The 27,994-nt window shown below is 32.9% G+C and overlaps 1 protein-coding gene across 1 annotated transcript in view; it reads right to left on the reverse strand.

Annotated features, from left to right (window-relative positions):
- The window catches only part of LOC142329654 (lachesin-like), a 415,510-nt gene that overhangs the window by 259,026 nt on the left and 128,490 nt on the right, over nucleotides 1-27,994 (reverse strand). The gene's annotated exons all lie outside the window — the stretch shown is intronic.

Genomic DNA, 27,994 nt, shown 5'->3' on the forward strand with positions numbered 1-27,994 from the left:
AAATTCGACACTGAAGTTTTAAAATGCATAACGTAGTGGACGCTGTCTTACTGAATGAAAGGTGGTAAAAAATAACTACATGAATCATCATTAAAGAAATGTGATTTTGCTACAGGTATTTTTATGATTTTGTGATTACTTCAAATTATAATTTTGCCGTTTCATTCGTAGAAAACAAGGTAGAACAACAGGTAGAAAACAACAGCAACCACAGACCTTACGTATTAGGAGTTGTTTAATAATTACCTTTTTCTCTCTCAGCCTGGACCAACAGTTAAATAAGGTTTTTCAGTTTAGGGCAGACAATAATGTTATTTAGGTGGTTGCATAAACAAATTATAATCTAGTATTGTTTACTATGTAAATAATTTTCATCATTACATTTACTTAATTTCAAAGGGAGATGTAATTAATTTAATATTTCCCAAATTATTTATTTTAATTAAAGATTAAAATCGACAAGTAATCATTTGTTTTTAATTATTTACGTAACAGGTAACTAACTAGAGTTTCCAATAAAAACAATCTTTCTGAGAAACTTTTCTGTTGAAACGTGCATAAAATATAACCTTACAAATAGTCACTCTTCAGTTATTTAAATTATTCCTGAAATGTTTTTTAAATGCTACATAATTTTTATTTACAGAAAGAAAAGATTACGAAGGTCTTACAGCATTTGAAAAGAATTTAATATTTTGATTTCAATTTCCATAGTGTACACCAAAAACCGAATTCTTATTAAAAAAAAAAAATAAATTTCTTCCAAAGCTTGTTTCTTTTTCCTTGAACACATTCAGTTATAGCATATAAAGAAATAAATGTACTTTTAACGTTAATAAAATTTAAGTAAATTATTAAACCCAGACTAAACAAAACGTGAAAACATATTTACATTATAGAAATTTTTATTATTATTTAAAAACTTTTCCTTTAACTGGATTAGATTTTTTGTTGCAGAAAGTTTAGGTTGACCGTGGTTCCTTATTTTCTCATCTGCTGCTTGGTTGTTGTGACTAATGTTGGCATATACATCTAATTCATCTTTTCATTTTTTCTCCTTAAGGGCATTGAAAACAAATTATATGCTTTTCGATGTTTAGTTTTCATAATAATGAACTAATGATGAAAACATTTTTATCCTTCGGCAATTCAAGTGTAAATACAACATAACTGGAGAGTACTCATATACGTATTTTAACATATTCAATGCTTATATCTACAATATTTTATTTTTTTTATTTTAACGATACAGCAACTTTACAATCTGTTCAGCAAGATAATTGAGCAATAAGTAAATAAGATCTACGATTGATCATACATTAAATAGTCGCAGACGAAGCAGCTGATGACTTAACGATAACAACGAAATAAAAGAGATGAAATACAGAAGCACTCAGTATAGCCAGACCATAAAGTCACCTAATTGAAACGTTAAGGCAAACCAAGAATATTGTTCCTTACCAATCTTGAAATCACTGATCGCGTTATCCATTAAATTAAACGCCAAGTAATTCGGGTGCCGATCCAAATGTGTTGCGTGCTGTACCCCACAATTGAAGCCCATAGGTAAAAACAGGCTTCAAAACTGGATTTTATAGTGTGTTTAAAATCGAGGCGTGTGGCCGTGTGGCCATGTGGCCTAGTATATTCGAAGAATTATTATTATTAATGTTAGTATAAAGTATTTCTGGACTTTTAGTTGTTTTATTCAATACCTTTGGTGTTGGATTAGGAATTTTAAACGATATTTGTTAAATCTATTCGTTTATTCACACTTTTTACTTAGTGTTTAAGACGGCGCCACGTGCTCACAACTTTAGCGTTTTTTAAGTTATTGTGTGAAATTGTTTACAGTGTATTAGAGGATGTTTATGTGAGTGCGAATATAAATTTATTAGTAAAATTATGATTTTTAAGCCATATTTCGGGGTACTACCGGTGTACTAAGTGCTCGCTAACTTTGTTGAAAGTGAAGTTATCATTAAAATTTTTCATATTGACTTAGGCCACCTCTAGACGAGTGTGTTGATGTAACTAAATTATTAAAATCTTCTTGATTAAAATTGGCATTATAATTTAAATTGGTTAAAATGTATATTGCGTTTCGGAAGTATTGCGGAACCAGTAGCTTGCATCCCAAATTTGGGCCAGAATTCCCGGGAGGTATGTTGATTGCCTATATTACATCTTCATTCGGGCGGTGTATGTATATATATATATATAAATTATACCACATAATTGCTGTTGCATATTTGTTTCGCGCCAAATTTCCAATGATTTAGAAAGATTGCCTACCCTGGGGTCGTTTGGAACACTCTACGTATGTCGGCATTTTAGTATATTAGTTATATATGTGTATTTTTGTATACGTATGTATAAGTATATTTATTTATGTATATATACATATATATACATAGAGTTTGATTATGTACATACGGTTGCGTTCACAATTATTATCGATTAATATTGTTGATCTTAATTTTATCAGCTTTCTTAAATTATTGGTATTAATATTATAGAATTTATCGCCTTCCTTGAGTATCGCGGAAGATACTAGAAGGAAGATCAAGGAAATTATTTCCAATCTTCTCCTCAATGTGAATAATCTTGTCCTGGTAAAATTGAGCTATGGAGCAAGGGTGGTGTCGGGGTGGTGTCTTGAACTTCGCAACAAAGATTCTTGCGTCCAAGTTGCTAGTTTTTACTTGAAGTTTGAACGCGGCTTGAGTACGAGTCGAGAGAGAGTAGCTGGATGGTGAACTCGGGAATTGATTATTGTCGGAAGAGGATAGAGTATTTTCACAAGGTAAGGTCTTCTAAATGTGATTCCTGGCGCTCTTTTGTACAAGAGCAAGGAAATAAAGACCCGTAGTGTGTTGTTTATCTAGTTCTTGGTCATAATCGGAAAAAGACATTCTCCTGTCGGCTTGTCCCAGGATGGTGTTGTTATGGATATAGATCGTGTCCTCACTCATCTGATGGAAGATATACTTCCAGATGATACTGCAGTTGGTGAGATCTCGTATCATCGACGTGTCCGAATGGAAGTTGTAGATTTTCGCTCTGAGATTATGTTTTCAGAAATTACTGAGGCGGAAGTTCGTCAAGTAATTTGTAGCCTGGCTAGGAATAAAGCCCCTGGATATGATGGTATCACGGTGGAGCTCTTTGTTTACAGATCGCCAGTGATTGTTGATCCTCTGACTAGGGGCTTCAGTAGGTTCTATTTTTCTGGGAACTTCCCAGCGTATTGGAAACGTGGTGTCTGAATTGCTCTTAAAAGGTGGCGACAAGGATCCCAATGTATGTTCCTCTTACCGTCCTCTGACGCTTTTGCCTGTAGTAAGTAGGGTTTTCGAGAAGGTCTTGTACCTCAGCATTAACAGTAGGTTAACGTCTAATCATATGCTGATGGAAGACCAGTGGTTTCCGCCCCGGTAAGGGCATAGAGGACGCGCTTCTTGGGATCAAGGATTGGCTTCGGCCAGCGAGTGTAATTATGTACTTGGTGTCTTTATGGACATATCCGCGGCGTTCAATAACTTGTGGTGGCCCTCTGCCTTGTTTCAACTGCAGCAGCGTGGTTACACGCTAAATCAGATTACAACTCTCTCGAGTTACTTCAGCGACAAACTGTCATCCTTCGCGACGGAAGTTGGGAGGTAGGAAGGTCTGAAGGTTGTGCACAGGCCAATGTTCTAGGTCCACTAGTCTGAGTCGTGGAGTTCGATTCTCTCATGCGATTGCGGATGCCCATAGGCTGTCGCATCGTGGCTTATGACGACGATGGCCTGCTGCTGGTCCAGTGTAAGTGGCGTGTTGAGATAGAGCTCAGAGCGACACAGGCATGTAAGGTGTTAAAGTTGTGGAGTCTTCAGCATAAGATGATTTTCAGTGCGGAGAAAACCACTATGATGTTCTTGAAGGGACGTCTAGCCGCAAATCGTCATCCGCGGGTTGTAATGGACGGTCTTCCGATTAGGTATGTTACCGTTTAGAAGTATCTGGCGTTCGTAGAGTTATTCATCCCGATTGGGGGTTGTATTATCGTACCATGCGTATTCTTTATAATGGTGTCTGTGTGGCCATAATGTTGTACGCTGCGCCCATCTGGTTTCATGGTTTACAATTCCAATATTATAGGGATATTCTTTTGCGAGCCCAGCGTCTTCTATTGTTAGCTCTTGTCGGTGGCTACAGAGCTGTCTTGCGAGTGTCAGTGTCTGTGATCGCCGGCATAAAACCCTTAGATATTTTGGCTACGGAACGTAGCCAGCGATATATTTCCAAGAACGGAGGCCTTCTAACTTCAGGGCGTATGCGTGAAATTGAAGACCAAGGTTTTGATTCTTGGCAAGCTAGGTTGAATTATTTTTCTACTGGTCGATACACGCATGGCATTTTTCCAAATATTAGGTAGTTGCGAGCGATTAGTTGGGTTTCCACCATTCGGCATATAACTCAATTCCTTTCGGGATATGGTGCTTTTAGTGATAGTTTGTCTAGATTTAGATTGGTGACTCTGGTTTGGGTCCGGACTGTAGGGTCGATGACACTGTGGACCATGTCCTGTATTTCTGTCCCCGGTACGAAGCTGTGCGTACCAGAGTTGCTAGGAAAATTGAGAGAGTAAACTCCTTCTTTGATCTGCGAGTCAACTGGAGGACTCGCAAATATTGGACAATTGTGGCTGTCTTTCTTCGTTTCCTCGTTTCTGCGCAGGACGGCCAAAGGGATTTAGTTAAGCAGGAACCCGAGCGGCTAGGGACCGCCAGGACAGTTGATTGGCCAAAGGAAGGCGCATTTGCGGCGAGCCACGGTTAGATAGATTTGTGGTGATTATTAATTGTATACGCTTTTGGCGGAACTGCGACTGCACTGCCGAGGATATAGGTTACCATGCAGCTGTGAGGTATAGCGGCGTTTTGACGAGGGCAGATTATGATGAACACATGACACTGTAGGCGGGATGGCGACTGCACTGCCGAGGGCATGGATCCAATGCATCTTGTCGGTGGTTTAAGATGTGAATGTCACACGGGACGCTGCGATGGAGCTGAGTGGGAGTAGGATGTCTGTCTGCCTCTCTCTTGTAGACCAGATCGGAGTCCATAATTTAACCTAAGTCTGGGGTACGAACCAAACTTGAGTTCAGTAAGGGAAGTAGGACTAAATTCCGTTTTTGCGAGCAACATTTTTGGTGGTATGTTGTGTTTAAATTTGCCTCGAATTTTTTGACATTTACAGAAATTGGCCCAATAAAATAGAACTCGGCGCGTGGTTCGTGATTCCTCGAACTCGGTTACCTAGTTCAGAGAGAAACGATGTAGGATATTCAAGATGTCCGGAATAGGCCTACAGCGAAGGCAAAACTGAGTTAATAAATCACCGACATAAATGTCTATCGAGGCATTTACATCAGTGGCATCTCAATCAGCCCAGGCTTATTATTATGAGATGTATAAACTCAGAGGGCGATAGACGACTCCCGTTAAAGACCATCAGAGCTATTAACGACGGGGGGTGGTGTGACGACCGGAACGTCACTAGGCGGGTGTCTTCTCCTACGCAGTTGGGATGTTGTTCTTGTATCATCGTTTCGGAGCGTACCCAGTTCATTAATTTAGGTTGTAAAAATTCTCAAAATAGTACAGTAAGCTAGAGATGAGTGCTCGATAAAAAAAGAAAAAATGTACGTACTCTAACGTGGTTACTGTCTTTGTTTGACAATTTAATTTAGGCTGCGTAAACTTTGTATTTAGTATGGTGTGCTTGTATAGTTAATTTAATGTTGTGTTACACATTTTTTTGGAACAGGCGAATTATTTAGGAGGCCTGCGCACCCCGAAGTAATGCTATGCCGCGATTTCAGGGTGCGTAGGATTTACTCCAATTAAACAGAGGAGGTTTTATGCGGTAGTCTTCTGGTGGCAGTTCGATGAGACCACTAGCAGGAGCCCGACACTCCGTGCGTAAATGCATTTCCACCTCCTTCCTGAAAAGGCTTCAAGACTGATTTATAAATCAATAATTTACTTTCTACTGAAAGCCGAGATCAATGTCCTATCAGCCAGTACATGTTTTTAACTTTAGATCCAACTGTTTCTGCTTAAATTTGTTATGTTTCGCTCAAGTAAGTCGTCAGTCTAGATGAAAACACAAATATTTACAGTCCCGAGATCTCAGAGTCGGAAAATTGAAGATAGAAAGAGGACAGTGTTCCTTAGAAGGGTGAACGTGACGTGCTTTGATTTTATTTCGTTTATTTTATTTTCCAACGCTTAAGTCACGATATGAGAAGAGTGATATAATGATGAATAAAACGAGACGCAGTTGCCGGATCCTCGTAGACAGCAGGAATTGCAGTGTTTCAGCAAACGTTGTTACTGTGGTATCTGCCGCAATTGGCAAGTCAGCCGTAAACAGAACATACAAAATGGGTCCGAGAACGCTTCCTGATGTACCTTTGATTGTATACGTCAAATCTTCTACGTGTTTAACCTGAAAACAAGTGTATTCTAGGATAGATTTCAGCACTACGTAGAAAACATGCGATAAAACCTTTTCCAACTTATAGAGCAACCCTAAATGCCATACCTTGTCAAAAGTCTGACTGTTGAGGAAAAACGCTGAACAGTACCGTCTCTCGTCTACAGCATGATTAATAACATTAACAATCTACAATTTTTTAATGAATAAAAAAAAATCGATTGAATTATATCTTCTAATATGAATGAATTTAGGAATATTATGACTACATTTTTGTTTCCAATATAATGCTTCTGGCATTCCTTAAATAAAAGAAAGGTTATTTTATTTTATTTTAAAATAATAGTGAGTTGTTGCATATTAACGAACCATAAATTTTGTGATGTATGAGCACCACAATTTCTCTACAATAAAAATGCCTAAAGAAAGATTTTGTAGTGAATATTAAAAAACGCAGATGTTGAATAAATACTATTGATCAACCAGGTTTCTATAAGCGAGAAAATCTATCACCGATTAAAATTCGACATTTGCTTATATTGCCTCTCTTATACATAGGTGTATTGAATTAAGAGGGGAATCTGGATACGTAAGTTTATTTTTTATTAGTAAAATAGTAATTAAACTGTAATGAAAAATTTAATGGTTAGTTAATAAAAGGAGAATGGCAATAAGAATTGTAAAAGAATATATATATGATAGTGCAGTTCAACATCGTAAACATAAAATATAAATGGTACTGTATCGGGAAGAGAAACTCCTAGTAATAGAAAGTGTCAGAGTAAGAGTGGCACAGAATATGAAGAGGGTAAATAGTTTAACAGATTGACAAAGAAAAATTCGGAAGAGACAACAGCAAAGAAATCGTTTCTAGAAAGAATTTTTATTTTTGTCGCTAACATGCGACAGAACTTTCGTTGCATAATTCACTGGAAAATTCATTATTAAAAATGATTATGTATCATTTGAACAAGATAAATGTAAGAATTTATTTTTTTTAGTAGAGTAAATTAATTATCAAAGCAGAAAGAAATGGAGAAAAAATTATATAACATTCTAATAATGCGAATAAATAGGAGGATCTGAATATTCTATTATCTAACGTTATAAGGAATTTTCTGAAATATTTAAAAACAGTAAAGGAGAATAATGGAAGAATAAATATAAAAATGTTAGTTGTTAAATTGAAAAGACAAGAATTGAAGAGAAATTATAATTCATTATTCTTTGCAGACTTGGGTTGTTCTTTTTCCTTATTATATGAAGAAATAAAAAAGTCTTTTGAACTATTTGTCTCGGTTCACTGGGTAAAAATATTGATTACATTACAAAAAAAAAAGAAGAGAATAGCCTTGCCCTGATAAAGTTGGACTCATTGCTCATGAAAATTAAAATTTTAAAAGCAAAGAGAACATTAAAAATCTTCAAAGAATTTTAGATTAATCAAAATAAAAGAAATTTTTTTACGGGTACAAGGAGATTAAGAAAAGTGGTATCTTCATATTGATGAGCTATAAAAAAGAGTTCAAGGATTTAATGTTGTAATGAGAGAGAATAAATTTGTTATAAAATGGTAAGCGTATGACTTTTTATGACTTAGAATAGCAGTTCGTCAGAAATAACAGAAATAGAAGAGAGGAAATCACGATTAAACGAAGATAAAGTATCTGCCTGGGCTGGATTGAAAAAGGGAAAAAATTGCTGAAAAGACCAAAAGAAAGCAAATAGCAGAATCGAATTAATATTGAAATAATGAAAAAAGGGGGGCTGGAGTAAACGAAGGAAAAAAAGAAGGGGGATCAGTAATATTCGTTTATATATGTATAACGTAAGAACTTGGGCTTGGTTTAGGGAGTTACAGGATGAAATAATGAATGGTCAATTTTTGGTCTGGCATAAATAAAAAGAGAAGAAAAAAATACTTAATTTTTAAAGATCGCACAAGATTATATGGTAGAAGGAGAGAAAGTTTACGTTTTGTCATAAGTTCTGGTTTTGCCATAAATCTAGAGTATAAGGAGAAAGGAGTGAGATTGAGAGGATGCATGCAACTTACAATAGTGTTTAGTGAAATATGGGAAAACTAATTTTACACATTATGAAAGAATTGATATACAGATAAACAAATTTCAAAATAGATACGGGTAAATTTCTTGTTTTTCGTTTAGTTTTAACATTTTTTCCATGAAATTATAAGGAAATTTGATTAGAATGTATTGTATTAGTTTCAGGTAAAATCTAAATCTTTGTAAGAAAATTTTTATTTTCTTACAAATTTGCAATAGATAATAACAATTTAGAAGGAATCTCAGTTAAGGCTGAATATGGGTAAAAGAAGTTATAAATGAATAGTCACTGATGATAACAAAAACTAATTTTATACTTCAAGAAGAAAATAAAATGTATTGTTAGTGAGAGAAAAAACAATGTTTATTTTTTCCAAACCGTTATTTTAAATTATTTTACATTTAATATTACACAAAGAAAGGTCATTATTTTTAAAATTTAAATTATTTTTCTTTCTAGCGTCTCGTGATCACAAGATCTGTAGCCGCAACTAACAATTATTATATTTGTAATTGAAGATAAAATAAAGATAACGTTTTACAAAAAACAGTTTTTATTATGTCTTATGTTATATTTGAGATTATATTTCCATCTCGTTAGGACAAAACTGCTATTTTAGTTTGGGAGTTGATTTTTTACATTCAAAATGCCGGTACTGAGACTGTGGTGATATTTTAACTTGAAAAATTAAAATTTCCTGATAACAAGAATATCATCCGGTTAAGAGTTTGTACAGTAGAATTATAGAATTAATTTGTCGGAAAAGACGGACTATCAGCTACGTAAAAGTACACTGTACATAAAGCATATATAAAAATTTGTCTTTTTTATGGTTGTTGATTGCCTATAAACATTTTTATGGTATTAATCGAAAAGGCTTCTTGGTTGAATCTGAAAATGATCCTGTATTTTGTAGAATTTTCGTTGAATATAAACTGTGAAAACTGTAATTAGATTGTTTAAAACTTTTAAATGTCATCGTCACAGCGTTTTAAATAGATCTGCGAAAAATCAAAGTTAATTGCTAAATTTGTAGTTTCCATTTTACAATATTTTTATGGAGACACAAATCCCTGAAACTGTACTTCGTCTAGACCAGTAGTGGTATGGAACGTATTGTTTAGCTTTATTACGAATTTAATATTACATGTTAATATGTTTTGAACAGCACATTATTTTTTTTTAAACTTTTAATTTATCATTAGATCCAAGAAATGATGAGCAGAGGCTCAAGATTCCTTTCATTCATAAAAATGGATAAATTCTTTGCGAGTTGACTACCAAAGTAATGATCAGCCGAAATAATTCCTTCAGAATCAGAGATCTAAAACAGCAATTATAGTCTCATCCAATATAAAAGTCTCATCCAATAAAAAAACCTATTACTATGCCATCTGAAGTATTTTTAGACTCTCTGCAGACGAAAACTTAATAGGCTATATATGTAATAATCTATTTTACAAAAACGTGGCTTTTTCTGCCAATATATCTGATTTTATAAATTTAAACAGGCAGCAGATCCAATTAAAAGTATTATGTCTTTAGGTATATTTTTTTGAAATGATCATGGAATCATGAAATTATTATGGAACATTAAAGGTTTTTTATTAATAATTTCATTCGTAGTTAATGGAAAATTAGATTTCTTAAAAATATACATTATAAATTCATTGTATAAGAAAAATAATTATATAAAATGCGAACAACCAAAAATATAAATAAAAAATATTTTTTTGTATAATTTTGTTGATGAACGTTTAATGCAGGAAATAGAACTAATACGCATGTTGGTTTTTAAAAGAACTAAAGCTGATTATTTATTTTTTAAAAGTTCTTATAGGAGTGCTTGTGAATGAGTCTGTATACATTTACAGAATATCTGAGTCTCAATCATTTTAATTAGACGGCAGTACTTTACAAATCACACGTAAATTCATTCCCGAAGGCAACTTTTTTTAAAATTTGTTTGACTGAATAAGATTCCACCCTAGTAGAATTGTAGAGATTATTGCGATGTTTTGGAAATGAGGTGAAGGAAGAAGAATAAGGAGAAAACGAACAGGGTGAGTTAGAACTTTTCCAATAATACGTTGCGGGTGTTTTTAGGAAAGGGGTGGACCTGACTATGCTGTGGGTGGAATATTTCAAAGTTAACATCCTTTGGGAAATAAACCAATGTTCAATGGAATAAAGCTAGACAAACCATATTTCTTCTGTTCCACTCTATTTGTGTAAAAAAAAATCACAACATATTATTTTGTGTAGCATAATTCGTCGGGTCTCTGCCGCTAACACTTCGGTGTCACAATCTGGCCTTTATTTAAACCTTCATTTTTTCCACAAAGTGACGAAAATAAATAAACGTATTGCTGCAATATACGCTGACATATTAAAAGAAAAAACGAAATGTAATACAAACACTAACTGTTACGAAGAAATGGACGTTAAGAAACGTTAATTAAATGTCAAACAAAGACTAAAAATTGTAATTATCATTGTCTTCATTTGAGGTTACAAAACCCTGTTAGAGTAGGAGTGACAGAATAATCAACTACTTCTATTTAATAACGTTTATATATTGTAAAATTGTTTCGTTTATAATTGGTTCTTATACATAAAAATAATATTCCTTAAATTCCTTTAAAATTTTCAATCGAACCTTTTTTTTATCACAAACTTTGTCTTTTTTCACATCATCCTGCAATACAGTATAGAGTATAAAACTTTTTAAAACCATTCTTGTTTAATTGATAACCAGTCTACTACTTATTCACATTTAGTAAATTAATATAGTTTCATTTCTGTACATTATGAATGAAGGTTAATTAATTGATTTTATTAAATCAGGATAGGAAGTAGTCTTTATACTTTTAAAAAGCCGATACGTATAAAAACCTATTCCATAATATTCATTTTGTGGATTAAAATAATAGATTTGGATATACAAATTAAATTGATAAAAATATTATCAAATCTACAATATGAAGTAAAGTAATAATAGTTTACTATTTTACGTTCTAATGCTGAATTATTAAAACTTTAAAAGCAATAAGTACAAAAAATATATAGTAGCATATAAGATAAAGTAGAGTTTTATGTATAGAACGCTCAATCCCGATGTCACGCTACAATAACAGTTAATTATAAGTCGTATGAGTGTGCAAGCACCCTGCAGCGTATCCAAAATAATTGCGGTGAATGAACTGAATGTTAGCATGCTCATTTCCCGGTGTGTAACCCACCATTTATCCTTTTATTAGGTTAATATTTCACTGTAAACAATTTATCCCCAACTCCCCCTTAAGCTTATAACACTTCGTGCGACAAGTTGCTCGTACCCCTATCAACCCTTATTTTCCACCCGTTTCGCTTCCAGTAATTCTGTATTCTGCTGGGTGGTTAACTAGTAATTGTCTGTTTTAATGAGTTGTATTTTAGATAAATTACAGAAAACTGTACTTTCTAATTATTATTTGTAAATTTATAATAAAATATATAAATAAAATAAAATTTAACAGATAAACTACTCGCACAGCGCAGAAAAATCAAATTTACCGGTAGGTGAGCACTTACCGCTTAACTTAATCACCTATTTTTACTTCGCTGAAGGTCAGCGTAATAATCTATTTCAAAAAAAGAATACGTGTAATTTCAACTCCCGACAAAAGAGCAATGGTGTTTATTATTTATTGGATAATTTTATTATTTGGTGTACGCGGTAACTATCAGGTTAAATGCTGTGTATGCAGGTACATTTTACATTATATATTTATAAATAACAAGTACAAAAGAGAATATACAAAGCGGTTTTGGATAACTTATCTTGACTACACTTCACATTAAACAGACGATTAGTTATTTACCATCCGTAAAAACAACAATTACTAGCCTTGAAACGGTTATAAAATAAGGTTCTTTAGGTAAACGTCCAACTAAGTGCAAATCGTCATCATGGGCGACAATATTATTTCCTAACAAAGGTCGGGAACCCTCATCACTTATATCTCATATGGTTACTTGAATGTTCCAAAAAATGGTTCCGTATTAGATGTTACTTTATTCGGTTAGATCAAGAAGTGTGGACAGCACGTTACATTTATCTCTTTCTCCCATTTTCGCAGGTCATTCTGGACTTAAAAGGATTCGATGATGCGGTCTAATGATCTATCTGACATTTAATACTACTGGCTGTACATGTTTTCTATCAAAGGGTCTAAATGTAGGCTAGAACATATTTATTAAATTTGTTCTTATTCTTTAATACAACTCGGAGAAATTATGCAAAATAACAAAAGTGTTGCACTAAAATTCAAATACATCAAGGTGCAAGATATCTTTTTTTTTTTTGAGATGATCGGGTAGTTTACCAGTTAAAATTTTATTTTATAAATGTATATGTATACATTTCTTATGAAAATTTCAGAAGTCTCCAGATATCTATTGCACGTTTCTAGATTCGTTATGAAAAAAAGATGCATACATATGTATATATATATATATATATATATATACATATGTATGCATCTATATATAATATATATATATATATTTTACCAACTCGATCACATCTTGTTTTAAAATATAGAAGTATAGTTACCCTTCTAGGGTAACTAGGAAAAAATAATTTTTGGGGTTAAAATATATTATTTAATCCAAGTTAAGCCAATTTCAATTTATTTGTATATAAAATAGAATTCTTCATTTTCATTCCAAAACATCTCTTGGTTATGTAGTGATAACGTGGTAGTAAAACAACCAATAATAAATTTGACAGTACTTAAGGGGAAAATTGATTTTAAAGTTTCAAGCTTTTATTGTGAAATATATTTTTAGATTTATAGTTCTGTTCGTTTACAAATATATATAGTGTATATATATATATATATAGTGAATATATAGTGTTCGTTTACAAATTTAAACTACAATATTTAACTTAATACAGTAGTAGTGCAGAACTGAGTGCAACTGAGTAGCAGTGAGAACTAAGCACAATCTTGACCTTCGTGCATGCGTCTTAAATTGTATGTTCAATAAGATTGTGTGTGTGTGTGTGTGTGTGTGTGTGTGTGTGTGTGTGTGTGTTGTGTGTGTGTGCAAACACTTTCCTCACCAAAACGCGGTACAGTTTGTTGGAGGTCGGACCCTTCATTAGAAGATTGTAGCGCAGGCCTTGGGACTTTTCATCCGGTTAGACATTGATTAATGTTGTGAAAAAAATAAAAGATTTTTTTTTCACAACATTAATCCATGCGGTAACGCCGGGCGTTACCGCATGGATGTTTAAATTTGTTTGTGTGCATGTAAGTGGGTGTATGTATATGTACGTGTTGTGTTTTATTTTTGAAAAGAGCTTTTTTAAAAAATAAAAATCTACACTTGACTAAACAATCCAGAAAAATATAGATTACCATGCCCATTCTTCACAATCGTCTCTCCATTAGTACTATTGTATTTCATAATAGTACTAGTTGTTCTTCAGAAAGCCCTACATCGATGAATTTGCATTTTCTAATTTTCACTAACCACAGGTCTCTTCAGTTTTCATTATTATTATTTGGTTGTATTTCTCCACTACAATAGAAATAAAATTTCATGTTGTAGTAATTTGTGGTGCGTTAGATTTTTCTTTTATTAACAAGTGAATTCTCTTTCTAGGAGGCTTACTATAAAACATTACTTAACATTGTACCTCTACTTTTATTATTTTTTATATATTTTATTATTTTCTATGACTCCACAAATAATTTTGGTGACAACAGAATAGTTTGTGTCTGTCCATCATCTATCAATCCGAAATAAACCAGTTTCATTGAAAAAAATTTAGCGTATCTTAAATCTTCATCGCTAAACGGATTTGCAATATTAGAAGGGTAATAGTCTAATACATATAAACTTTCAAATCAAATATTTTCAAATCAAGTTTCAAGTTTCATATAAACTTGAAACAGCTCGTTCATTATCTTATCGTTCAAAATGAATACGATAATGTATTCCATATTTGATAAACACTACAGAAGCTCCATATTTCATAAACACCATTTTCATGTCTCATGCAGGTACTCATGGATACTGTAAATCGATGAGTAAATCTTGTAAGGTTTTGTTGGATAAATGATTGTATACGAGACATCGTTAAAGACATTGATGAATGTCTGAATACAAGTTCAAATATTTGATGCTACTCAAATAAATGATAAAATTTTTCTGCTGGTAGTATTTGAAAATCACCCTCTCCATATTTCACAGCAGGTTATGATAAGCGTTTTATTTCTTCCAATTAGTCTTGCGATTGTGCAGTTTAATGAAAAAAAAACCTTAAAAGTAGTCAGTGTTAATGACTCGACAGTTTTGTGGTCCCCACAATAGTTCGATTCACTTTTTCGTAAACGGGATCTCAATAACGACGTAACGTTTTAAACGTGAATGTTATTTCCGTACACAGCAAACGGACGACATTCTGGAACGTAAAAGGTGAATTTCTCATCTAGCAGAGTGATGAAAGAATCGTAAGTGAGGTGTAAAGCCACATGTTTCATGCTGACTACAATATTATTGAACGAAGTGGTTATTAAGTTGCAGTTTTGCAAACTTTCTTGTTATAAATGATAATTCTCTGACGTAACGTTCCTCTCGATTCTTTAATTCTAATACAATTTTTAAATTTTTTTTTATTCAAAAGACGTTTGAGATCGTGAGACATAGTCCGGACGACATAGTAATGCTAAAATAAATGTTCCCAGTATCGCATCAAACTCCGCTTTCCGTTTGGAAAAGTAGCAGTTAAATTGAAGATGATTCTTTTAGAAGACCGGACCACCTGGTAAAACAGAAATAATCCAAGTAGACATACCCATTCCTTAGAACCTCAACTTCACAACTGGCTTGTCCTCCCAACGTTTGTCAGTGATATTGATTTCCCCTACCAAAATCTTCATATGGATTTCGCATCCGCTTAATAATACGTCGAAAACAGAATCACATTGATTATATCTGTTAATATTCATATCCTATCAAATGGTTTTACAGAGACACTCATCTGAAGCATCATGAAAAGTGTATGTCACGTACTCTGTTATATGATTTTCCTTCTCGTCTTCCACAGATGTTCACTGATTGATTCAGATGAAAAGTGATCCAAATACCATAGCAGGTCTTGAATGAGAGTTCAAGTTTTGCCGCTATTTTCATAAAAGAACAAATGAAGACTTACTGTCACCAGAATAATTTGCACAAATTTAAAATAAAACTTTTGGGAGAAGTCCTCCTTTCATCATTATTACCTTTTGCAAAATATTTCAGTCTTTGACAACATCTATTATTTATATGATTTTCTAGCTACTTTGTATTCGTACAAGATGGATACATTTCTACATAATAATCTACACACTGATAGTGAGAATCAAAACACCAAGTACATCTGACTTTTGATCTTTGAAAGAATAATTGAATCCTTAAAAAGTGAAGTTTTATTTATCCTCGATGTCGGAGACCATGAAGAGACCACTTGGTCCTCTTCTCTTCTTTTGTTGTTCTGCGCTCGTTTTGTTGTGCTTGTTTTGTTAAATCTTTTGAAAATTATTATTATCACATAAGATGTGAATAAGGATATTCACATCTTATGTGTAATTCATGTATTTATTTTTCCAATTTTTGTGGAATTAACTGTAAAAAGGGACTTTAAAGAAACATTTACTCTTTTTATAAATAAATTAAGCAAACACTCAAATGTCACTGGTTTTGAATACTGACATTCGTCTTCATCTTTACTTAAATTCTCTTGTGGGTTTTCGAGTTCTAAGAAACTACGGCCTCTTTTTAATACCACCGTTAGATATTACTTATAATTAATTTTTGTTTCAAATTATTATCATAAATAACTAGGTATGATTGAATTTTGATTTCTCAAATTTTTTTATAATACCGTTAAATATGTGTAATTTTGAAAAAAATTAATAAATAGTTTGTATTGGATAGTGAATAATTTTCTAAACGCCTTTATAACTAATTTTAAAAACGAAAGAAATTTTAAATAGCTATCATAAGAGTCGTTAAAAATTTACTAATAAATAAATCGTTCTGAGTATTAGTCTTTAATATAAACAATAGATACAGAACTCGAGCTTAAATTTTACACCGAGGAAATTGTTTTGTTATACGGTAGTATAACTTTGTGTTTTACGATGAAGGGGAATAAAATGAAGTTTTGCAAGAGTAATAACAGGCCGGTTACTAACATCTTACTACAATCTTGTTCTACAATTTCGGGAGAAGTGGGATTCTACTCCCACTTTTCACTCTTTCATTGTGTCAGATTCGTTCATGGCGAGTACGTTTGATAGATCAGAAGAGGAAGGTAAGTAGGGGGGTTAGTTGTGGAGCAGAGTAATTTAGCTTCCATTCAGGTGAACCGATGAACAAGAATGCAAGTAGGACATTACTGGGAGAACAACCGTATACGAAGGGGGTCGGTCGGGATGAAAGCGTAGAGGAGAGATTCAACTAACCATCCTTTACTACTAAGAAGAAATGGGTTAATCAAAAGTCCATTCTACGCTACACTAACGCCGTCCTCTCTGTCGTCTACAGAAGCACAATCCGCACACTTGCTGCTCCACGCTCTGTTGTTACTGTCGCTATTCAAATAGAGATTTATGGACCGTCGAGTTGGTAACACCGAGAGTTGTTGAACCACTTCACCCTCACACTCTAACTTACACCACACAATTCTGTCCCATGAGTCACCCGTCCTTTGAACACCTCACACTCTGCTCCTAATGATTGCACTAGTACACTAACTTCAGAAATAAATTCCCTCTTTTATATAATTCCTTCATATAATCTTTCTTTCTTAATTACATTTATTACTTGTTTACGTTTTAAACAAATGTCAAATAAAAATGTAATGTTCAAAATTACGAACAATTAAAAACACTTGTTTGGTTTTTCATCTACGCATTTTTTTCTGATTTTAAACATACAATCAAATTAATTTTATTTCTTTAAGAATGAATTAGTGTAACTAGTAACCTTAGTAATTATTCATTTTATCTACTGTAACACGGTTTGCTGTATGTAGGAATATCGATTGTAACATCGTATGTAAGTTACATAAATTTTTATCAACCTATGATTTCAGAAATAATAGGTTTAACAAAATAATAAGAATATAATGATGTCTGATCTTTGATAAGAGAACCTCTATTTTCCCTGTTTAGCCTTCGGAACCACCGTAAGGTATTAATTCAGATGATGAATGAGGATCATATGTACGAATGTAAAGGAAGTGAATACTTGTATAGTTTCAGGTCGACCATTACTGAGATTTTTGGTTAATTGAAACCCAACCACCAAAGAACACTGGTATACACGATCTAGTATTTAAATCCATATAAAAGTAACTGCCTTTATTAGGATTTGAACGTTTGAACTCTCGACTTCCAAATCAGATGATTTGCAATGACGAATTAACCACTAGGTGGGCTTGATAAGAGGATCTACTTGCGAATTAATTTTATTGAAGAAATTTCAAAAAGATGTAAGATGTAAAAGAAAATAATTAATACATCAGCAACAGTATTTACATTTACGTCTTCAAATTTTTAATTTGAAATTCATTCTGAAAATATTGAATAGTGAACATTCTCGAGTAAATAATTTAAAAAATTCACTTTCTGTGTACGAATATTCTTTCTCGTATATATTTTAAAATGGATTCTTCGAATACAAAGAATTATATTTGTAAACGTTGTTAAACTACTGAATTAATACAGTTTTAGTGCTTAACTTATATATTCACCTTTTACTCATAACAAATTCACAAAAACTTACCGTGTATTTCTTGTACTTCAATAAAATTTATATAATAAGGATGATCAGACTTATATACTGATGTTTGTTCAGTGTACACCATTACATTATTTACTCTGTGAAAGGGAAAGTGAACATTAAAATCATTGCAGAAAAACGTACAAATTTTTTTTTAAGAATGTAAATGAAACTTTTTAAATATTCAGTGGATATTTGATAGCACAAATAGTATGGCGTGATAACATAAAAGATTTTCTGGTAAGAATTTTTCAATAAATGTAGCTCTATCGCTGAAATTGTTAATATAGAAAAACAAGGAAGGAATAAAAGTTTAATATTTCAAATAAATAATGAAAAATAAGAACAGAATATGAATCAGAAACTTTGTCAGTATGCTGAATTCTTCTTTAGCTTCAAATTTTAACCGGTTACATGGAGTAGTTTTTCTAAAATTGAATTGTATTTTCCTTTTTTTTGACGGGAATGCAGGCCATATGAATATTTAGAAAGATGTTTATTGTGTTTTCTTTACTATACAGCCTTCCAAATTTACAATAATGTTACTTTTTATAGATTGTCAATTTAAAATATATAATCATATTTGCTTGAAGAAGGAAATATCTGCATCAGAAGGATCATACTTTAGTAGTATAATTTCTTTTATTAGTATACGTGATGTATTTATATAAAAATTAGAATGTCCATTATGTTTGTATGCATCAATATTCGCCTTAGCTCAGGAAGATCTGAGCCGAAATGGTCTTTATTACGGGTTTATTGAACTCTGAAGAACAATTTAGGAGAAAATTTATCCTGATATTTCATTATTGGAATAGGAGAAAAGCTTAAACAAGGAGCTTGTCGTATTTCATAACATTATTACCTAGTAATAATATTTTAAGTCGTTGACTAAATAACGTTTCGTCAATAAATACGTTTGATCACAAAGTGAAATTTTAATAATGGAGTGAATTAGATTTTATTATCTATTTATAAAAATTCAGATAAGCTGTTCATGAGATATCAGAAAATTAGTAGGAGATTTTAATGTATCACAATTACCTTACCTAAGCGGGTGATGTAATTTTTTGTTAGAAGGGTTTTTTGTAAAATATCCCAAAACATTATTATTTTATATATTAGTACTACTATCTGAAATACGTTTTTTGCTATGTTATATTATCTACTGTATTAGTTCAATGTATATATTAATAAAAAAAAGTTATCTTATGTTACTATATCTGCGGAATTATAACGTAGTGACCTGTTTTACCGATATTTGCAGAATGGGCTTATTTTTATTAGACGTAGAAATTTATAATATTGAAATCTTTGTAGTTTCCACTGTAACTTCAATCATAATTTTAACAGTGGAATACTAATAAATATTACGATTAATACATTTTTGGCTTTTCTTATCTGCTTGCAATGAAGTTTAAAAAATAAATGCAACAGGAAAAAAATTAACTTCCTCTTATGATGAAAAACTCTTATAATTGAAACGCTCAGCACAGATTTAAGATAAAAAAATATTTTCAATCGATGAAAATAAAAAAAAAAATAAAATAAAATGAAAAAATGGGGTTTTCTTCAAAATCACATATGAAATACATCATACCTTTAATATAAACTCTTAACTCTTTGACTGTGAAACTCAGCATCCTGTTTTGAAGATAAGATTTGCAGTTTCCAGTAAATATTACCTTACAAATGAACCAAACTAAGGTTTCAGTAGAAGGTAGTGAGTGACCATCCAGATGTAACAATAAGTCCAATAGAATAACCCGGTTACAAGGGAAATAATATGAACGTAAAAAACCATACACTTAAGACGTTTTAATATTATTTAAAGAAACATTTTCAATTCTGTACGTACGGAATAAAATTTTGGTGAACGACTAATCTTATCGAGTCTTGAAATCCTTTAACTTTTTCAGTCGGAAAACTAAAAAATCATTTTCAACAATCTGGCGTGCCACAAATGATCTTAAAATTCTTTAGATAAAAAAAAATTACTGGGTAGAAAAAATCTAAAAAGTCAGACTAATAAAACTCACATATAACAATCAAACTCTTCTAGATTGCATTTGATGTCTCTTCGTTTGTTTTTTGGTTTCAATATTACCACCAGATACAATAAAGATCAAAAAGTTAAGAATTATAACGAAGAGATAAAAATGGTTTCCCATTTTAAAACGGGTAACCAGTTTAAAGTTCCCCATTTAAACTTTGAAAGCAACGACCTTTCCTACTTATCTGACAATTTGCACTTTAGAATTGTACATTGCAGTGTAGAATTTTTAACAGTTTTCCGTTTAAGGGAATAGCCAAATACAAAGGATTTTATTATTATTTTATCGTATAGAAGAATAAGAGTAATGTTTTAAATATTAGATTCTGACTAGATTATAAATCACCAGAGTAACTGTACATAGATTACCAACTAATTGAAAAAAATACTGTATTTTTTAATTCGACACGAAAATCATTCAGATGGTAGGTAACAGACAAATCTTAATTATTAATTTCTTCCTGTAAAGCGTAAAATTGCGTTGATTTATAACATACTTTCCTAAGTATTGCGACAAATATTTTTACGTATCGTTTTTATTGTTTTATAGGTGTTAATAAATATTCGGAATTGCAACTTTAAGAATGCTTTAATTTTTCGGATTCAAAACAGTCATATAAAACTTAATAGATATCACAAATATTAAATAGACTTTATTTAAGTTAGTTGAATAAAAGTAGTCTTAATTTTTAATCTCTATTTCTGTACTGCTCACAAAATATTATATTTTAAATATACATAAAATACTACCAACTATAATAAAAGATTAGCTATAAACAAAAAAAATTGGTAAAGTTTTTATTGCAGAATGAATCATTATTACTAGAATATTTGAAAAAAAAAATTTAGAAGTTCAATGTATATTACTTAAAATAATGTAAGTCGCAACGGTAGTAAATTTAATTCTAAAAAAAAAAAATGTTCTGCCTTTATAGAAATTGAAATATGTTTCCTGGTAGTTGCAAATTAAAAAATTTTGAACAGAACCATAATTTAAAGAGAAATCTTATAAGTTGCCGGTACATACTTTATTCATGTTTTAAAGTGTACTTGATCGTATATTTACTCGGCAAAGCTGTTAGTAAAACTGTTTTCGATTAAGCTTTTTTCACGCAAAGTTTTTTAATTACAACTTTGTTGTTGCTTCTGGAAAGAGAATGAAGGATCTGGAGTTTTATAACGATTCACTTAATTTTCAGCCACTGATTCTGAACGTGAAAATAAATAATTTATTTCTTAGTACTGAATTTTGCTGATAACAGTTAAATTGATTTCATGTCAGCATAAAAGAACGTTTATGCATTTTAAAAGCTAGATTTATTATTCATAATTTTTAAACCGATATTTAAATGAAAACTAATTATTTTAAATGATTAAAATTCAGGATATTTTAAATTCGGTGAAGTAATTCCTTCTTATAATTCAGTTAAGTTACCACTAAATACTGTTAAAAAATTAATATATTCCTATACTGACGTTAAAACATGAGACTATCACAAAGTTTATGTATAGAAACTTAATTTTTGATGATTCAGATATCGTAAGGAAGTTGATCGGTGTTATGTAGAATATCATAAAAATGAGTTTAGCTATCTTCATTTTACTTATCGAAAATCGATTATTTTCGCTAATCAAACAACCATTTCAACTCCAGAATCTAATTTTCTCTTTTTTGATAGTATAATTTTTACTTAATTTTTTTTTTTTTGTCTTCAGTCATTTGACTGGTTTGATGCAGCTCTCCAAGATTCCCTATCTAGTGCTAGTCGTTTCATTTCAGTATACCCTCTACATCCTACATCCCCAACAATTTGTTTTACATACTCCAAACGTGGCCTGCCTACACAATTTTTCCCTTCTACCTGTCCTTCCAATATTAAAGCGACTATTCCAGGATGCCTTAGTATGTGGCCTATAAGTCTGTCTATTCTTTTAACTATATTTTTCCAAATGCTTCTTTCTTCATCTATTTTCCGCAATACCTCTTCATTTGTCACTTTATCCACCCATCTGATTTTTAACATTCTCCTATAGCACCACATTTCAAAAGCTTCTAATCTTTTCTTCTCAGATACTCCGATTGTCCAAGTTTCACTTCCATATAAAGCGACACTCCAAACATATACTTTCAAAAATCTTTTCCTGACATTTAAATTAATTTTTGATGTAAACAAATTATATTTCTTACTGAAGGCTCGTTTAGCTTGTGCTATTCGGCATTTTATATCGCTCCTGCTTCGTCCATCTTTAGTAATTTTACTTCCCAAATAACAAAATTCTTCTACCTCCATAATCTTTTCTCCTCCTATTTTCACATTCAGCGGTCCATCTTTGTTATTTCTACTACATTTCATTACTTTTGTTTTGTTCTTGTTTATTTTCATGCGATAGTTCTTGCGTAGGACTTCATCTATGCCGTTCATTGTTTCTTCTAAATCCTTTTTACTCTCGGCTAGAATTACTATATCATCAGCAAATCGTAGCATCTTTATCTTTTCACCTTGTTCTGTTACTCCGAATCTAAATTGTTCTTTAACATCATTAACTGCTAGTTCCATGAAAAGATTAAAAAGTAACGGAGATAGAGAACATCCTTGTCGGACTCCCTTTCTTATTAGGGCTTCTTTCTTATGTTCTTCAATTGTTATTGTTGCTGTTTGGTTCCTGTACATGTTAGCAATTGTTCTTCTATCTCTGTATTTTAACCCTAATTTTTTTAAAATGCTGAACATTTTATTCCAGTCTACGTTATCGAATGCCTTTTCTAGGTCTATAAACGCCAAGTATGTTGGTTTGTTTTTCTTTAATCTTCCTTCTACTATTAATCTGAGGACTAAAATTGCTTCTCTTGTCCCTATATTTTTCCTGAAACCAAATTGGTCTTCTCCTAACACTTCTTCCAGTCTCCTCTCAATTCTTCTGTATAAAATTCTAGTTAAGATTTTTGATGCATGACTAGTTAAACTAATTGTTCTGTATTCTTCACATTTATCTGCCCCTGCTTTCTTTGGTATCATAACTATAACACTTTTTTTGAAGTCTGATGGAAATTCCCCATTTTCATAAATATTACACACCAGTTTGTATAATCTATCAATCGCTTCCTCACCTGCACTGCGCAGTAATTCTACAGGTATTCCGTCTATTCCAGGAGCCTTTCTGCCATTTAAATCTTTTAATGCTCTCTTAAATTCAGATCTCAGTATTGTTTCTCCCATTTCATCCTCCTCAACTTCCTCTTCTTCCTCTATAACACCATTTTCTAATTCATTTCCTCCGTATAACTCTTCAATATATTCCACCCATCTATCGACTTTACCTTTCGTATTATATATTGGTGTACCATCTTTGTGTAACACATTATTAGATTTTAATTTATGTACCCCAAAATTTTCCTTAACTTTCCTGTATGCTCCGTCTATTTTACCAATGTTCATTTCTCTTTCCACTTCTGAACACTTTTCTTTAATCCACTCTTCTTTCACCAGCTTGCACTTCCTGTTTATAGCATTTCTTAATTTCCGATAGTTCCTTTTACTTTCTTCATCACTAGCATTCTTATATTTTCTACGTTCATCCATCAGCTGCAATATATCGTCTGAAACCCAAGGTTTTCTACCGGTACTCTTTATTCCGCCTAAGTTTGCTTCTGCTGATTTAAGAATTTCCTTTTTAACATTCTCCCATTCTTCTTCTACATTTTCTACCTTATCTTTTTTACTCAGACCTCTTGCGATGTCCTCCTCAAAAATCTTCTTTACCTCCTCTTCCTCAAGCTTCTCTAAATTCCACCGATTCATCTGACACCTTTTCTTCAGGTTTTTAAACCCCAATCTACATTTCATTATCACCAAATTATGGTCGCTATCAATGTCTGTTCCAGGGTAAGTTTTGCAGTCAACGAGTTGATTTCTAAATCTTTGCTTAACCATGATATAATCTATCTGACACCTTCCAGTATCGCCTGGCTTTTTCCAAGTGTATATTCTTCTATTATGATTTTTAAATTGGGTGTTGGCAATTACTAAATTATACTTCGTGCAAAATTCTATAAGTCGGTCCCCTTTTTCATTCCTTTTGCCCAGCCCGTATTCACCCACTATATTTCCTTCCTTGCCTTTTCCAATGCTTGCATTCCAATCTCCAACTATTATTAAATTTTCATCTCCTTTTACGTCTTTAATTGCTTCATCAATCTCTTCGTATACACACTCTACCTCATCATCATCACGGGCGCTTGTAGGCATATAGACGTTAACAATCGTTGTCGGTTTAGGTTTTGATTTTATCCTTATTACAATGATTCTATCGCTATGCGTTTTGAAATACTCCACTCTCCTCCCTATCTTCTTGTTCATCACGAAACCTACTCCTGCCTGCCCATTATTTGACGCTGAGTTAATTACTCTAAAATCACCTGACCAAAAGTCGCCTTCCTCTTCGCACCGAACCTCACTAATTCCTACTATATCCACATTTGTCCTACCCATTTCCCTTTTTAAATTTTCTAGCCTACCAACCTTTTTCAAGCTTCTAACATTCCACGCTCCGACTCGTAGAATGTTATTTTTTAATTTTCTGGTGACCCCTTCCTTAGTAGTCCCCACCCGGAGATCCGAACGGGGGACTATTTTACCTCCGGAATATTTAACCAAGGAAGGCGCCTCCATTATTGCTCTGTGAAAATGCAGAGAGCCACATTTTACTTAAAAAATGTAAAAAAAATATTCTTTATACATGGACAATCATAAATCAGGAATTAACAGAAAATTATTTTCATAAAAAAATAAAAATTCTCTGTTTGAAAAATAATCGTTTTCCATAATAAAGGAGTTTTTAAATAGGTTTACTTGCAGCGTATATTTACACTAGTCAATACAAAATAATTGGTAGTAACGTACTATCCCTATCCTAAGTTAAAGTACAACAATCTCCCTGTGGTGTATTAATAAGAATTTCTTTTGTCTAGAAGCGAACCTGTACCTAACTTCTAATTGGAATCTTTGTTCCACGGCAGTTCCTTCTTTGTATTTGAGTATATTTCAGTGTATTTGAGTATTTTTTATTTTACTATATGAGTATACTTCTCATCAACGGCCTCTATCTTTATTCTGGATAAATATAATTAATAATTATAGATAATTCCTATCTAATTGTAGATCCTATCTAATTACAGACCTTTCTAATTATAGATAATAAAGATAATTCCTATCTTTATTCGTAATTTTCCCCTACTTTAGGGTCTATGCATCTATAAGAACTTCTACTCGGTCTATTTTTAAGTTACAGCGACCCAAGGAGTGGATAAGTGCTTGGTAAAGTCATAATAAGGAGCTTCTTTCGGTAACTGCAAAATAAAGGAATACCCAGCCAGACATAATGCAAAGTGATACACCAACCACTAACCACAACATACTTACTCATCGAAAACACAGATCCCTTCTTCAAATACACAACATTCATACTCAAAAATATTGAATGCAAACTATACTGAGGTGTCAACATTCACACGGATAAAACAATCCCGCCAATAGATTACACATTACCTTCCAATCAAAAAAAGAAAAAATCACCTACCTAATTGACATCGTCATCCCCAACGACATACAAATCCAAGCCAAACACACCGAAAAGATATCCAAATACACTGATCTAGCAATAGAAATAAAAAGGCTCTGGAAACAAAAAAATTCATCATTATCCCTCTCATTATAACAATTAAGAGCCTCACACATTCACACCACATCTAGTATAGTTAGGAATCAATACGTACATACATACAAAGAAGTATCCAGAAATCAGTCATACTCAAAACTTGCAACATTGTCAGACCTTTCGTTAATACAGAATTACAAAAAAATATTTGTACTGACTTGGTATAGGCAGTCAGTGCAGATTAAGACCGCAATCAAGCGAGGGAGAAGAAAAAAAATAATAATATATTTTTTTCGGAAATGTGATCTTTTATTTACCTGATTTTCATGTTCATGTTATTTTTGGATTAGAATTTTCGGCAATCTGCATCATGTACATTTTAAAACGATTTTGGAGATGGACTTATACATCCTTCAGGGCTGGTTATATGGAGGCCAGAGTCGATGTGATTGCAGGTGAAACAGAGAACCCTTCCGTCATCTACATGCTCCTTCTGATGGAAAGCATGTAGCAAGGTGCCCATGTAGGAGTATGTCGGTGAATGGGAGCTCTGAAAGCATCGGTGGGTAGGTGTCTGGATTCAGTGCAGAAATTGCGCATCCGCTCTCTGCCAGGTCATTTGCCGTTTCCACCGTAGTACCGGACTGGACCTCCAGGAATGGTAGCCCTGGAGTGGGGGTGTACCAACGCGGCTAGCCTTGCAACAGAATGAATAAACCTTATGCGCAAAATCTTGAACAACCAAACTTGAGAGAGGGTTTATGTAAACACCCTCGTCTAGAAATTATCGATTCGCCTGAAGCGATACGGAAAAGTAGTAAGGACTCAATAAAAATTAGAAACGAGCTCAGAAGTCATCAGCAACTATTTGCAAGAAGGAGCACATCTAGCGCCAGGCTTCTTGTGATTGCAAGAGGGAATGGTAAGTTCTCTAATGTGTTCTTGACTACTCACGAGATTACCGCGTATGTTGTTGGACCTGTGAAAAAATCGCTATACTTTTGAATGCCAAAGATTGGATATGAGAAGGTACGGTGAGGTTCTTTCTTCCGCTTCTCATGTTTTGACATTTGATATACTCAACTGGTCTGAGAAGGTGCCTTGCATACATCGTTTGGACATGTGAACTTTCATACCGCAACCAGTGCGGTGTTTCAAATGCCATAATTTGGACACATTGCACTCAGACGCGAAAGGCAACAAATATGGTTGTGTGATGAGGCAAGTTATGTGAGCGAGCTGTGTAGAGATTCTCCTTTCTGTATTAACTGCAACGGGCAATATAACAGCCGTTCTAAAAATTACCGGTCATACAATGGATACTGCAATTCAGGAAGTGAAAACACCACAAAATGTCAGCTACCCGGAAGCAAGAAAAATTGTTAGCAACCGAACAGTCAACTTAGGCACTAGTAATTGCTACACATTGATCGTCAAAAGTCAGTGGAGAACAACTACTTTCTACTTTTGCATCAAGTCTTGCAGCTACGGAATAGAATCATAAATAGTAGAATGAAAGCTTCTCTCATTGAAGAAAGAGCAATACCAATAAGTTAGAGGGACCAGTGGAGATTGTACAAAAGGATTTGGAGGAGACATCTGAAAAGACCAAACATACTCTTTCGTGCAGACAAAAGGTGAAGAAAGGTGTTGAGAAAATGCAGAAGTCTGAGCATGGTGGGATGCGGGTCCAGCTTAAGAAAGAGAAAGTCTATAGAGACTGTCGAAAAGAAAGTTATGGAACGTCCAAATACAAAGTGGACTCCAAAAGAGAGAGTGAGCATTTCAGCCGACCTAAAATCTCAGCGAGGAGTGTACCCAGTCTAGAATTGGATGCAATAATATTTCGCTCAACCTGTGTCGGTGTCATCAGGTACCGGCATTAGAGCATCCTAACCATCACAC

The sequence above is a fragment of the Lycorma delicatula genome, chromosome 1 (assembly GCF_047948215.1).
Source record: "Lycorma delicatula isolate Av1 chromosome 1, ASM4794821v1, whole genome shotgun sequence".
NCBI lineage: Eukaryota > Metazoa > Arthropoda > Insecta > Hemiptera > Fulgoridae > Lycorma > Lycorma delicatula.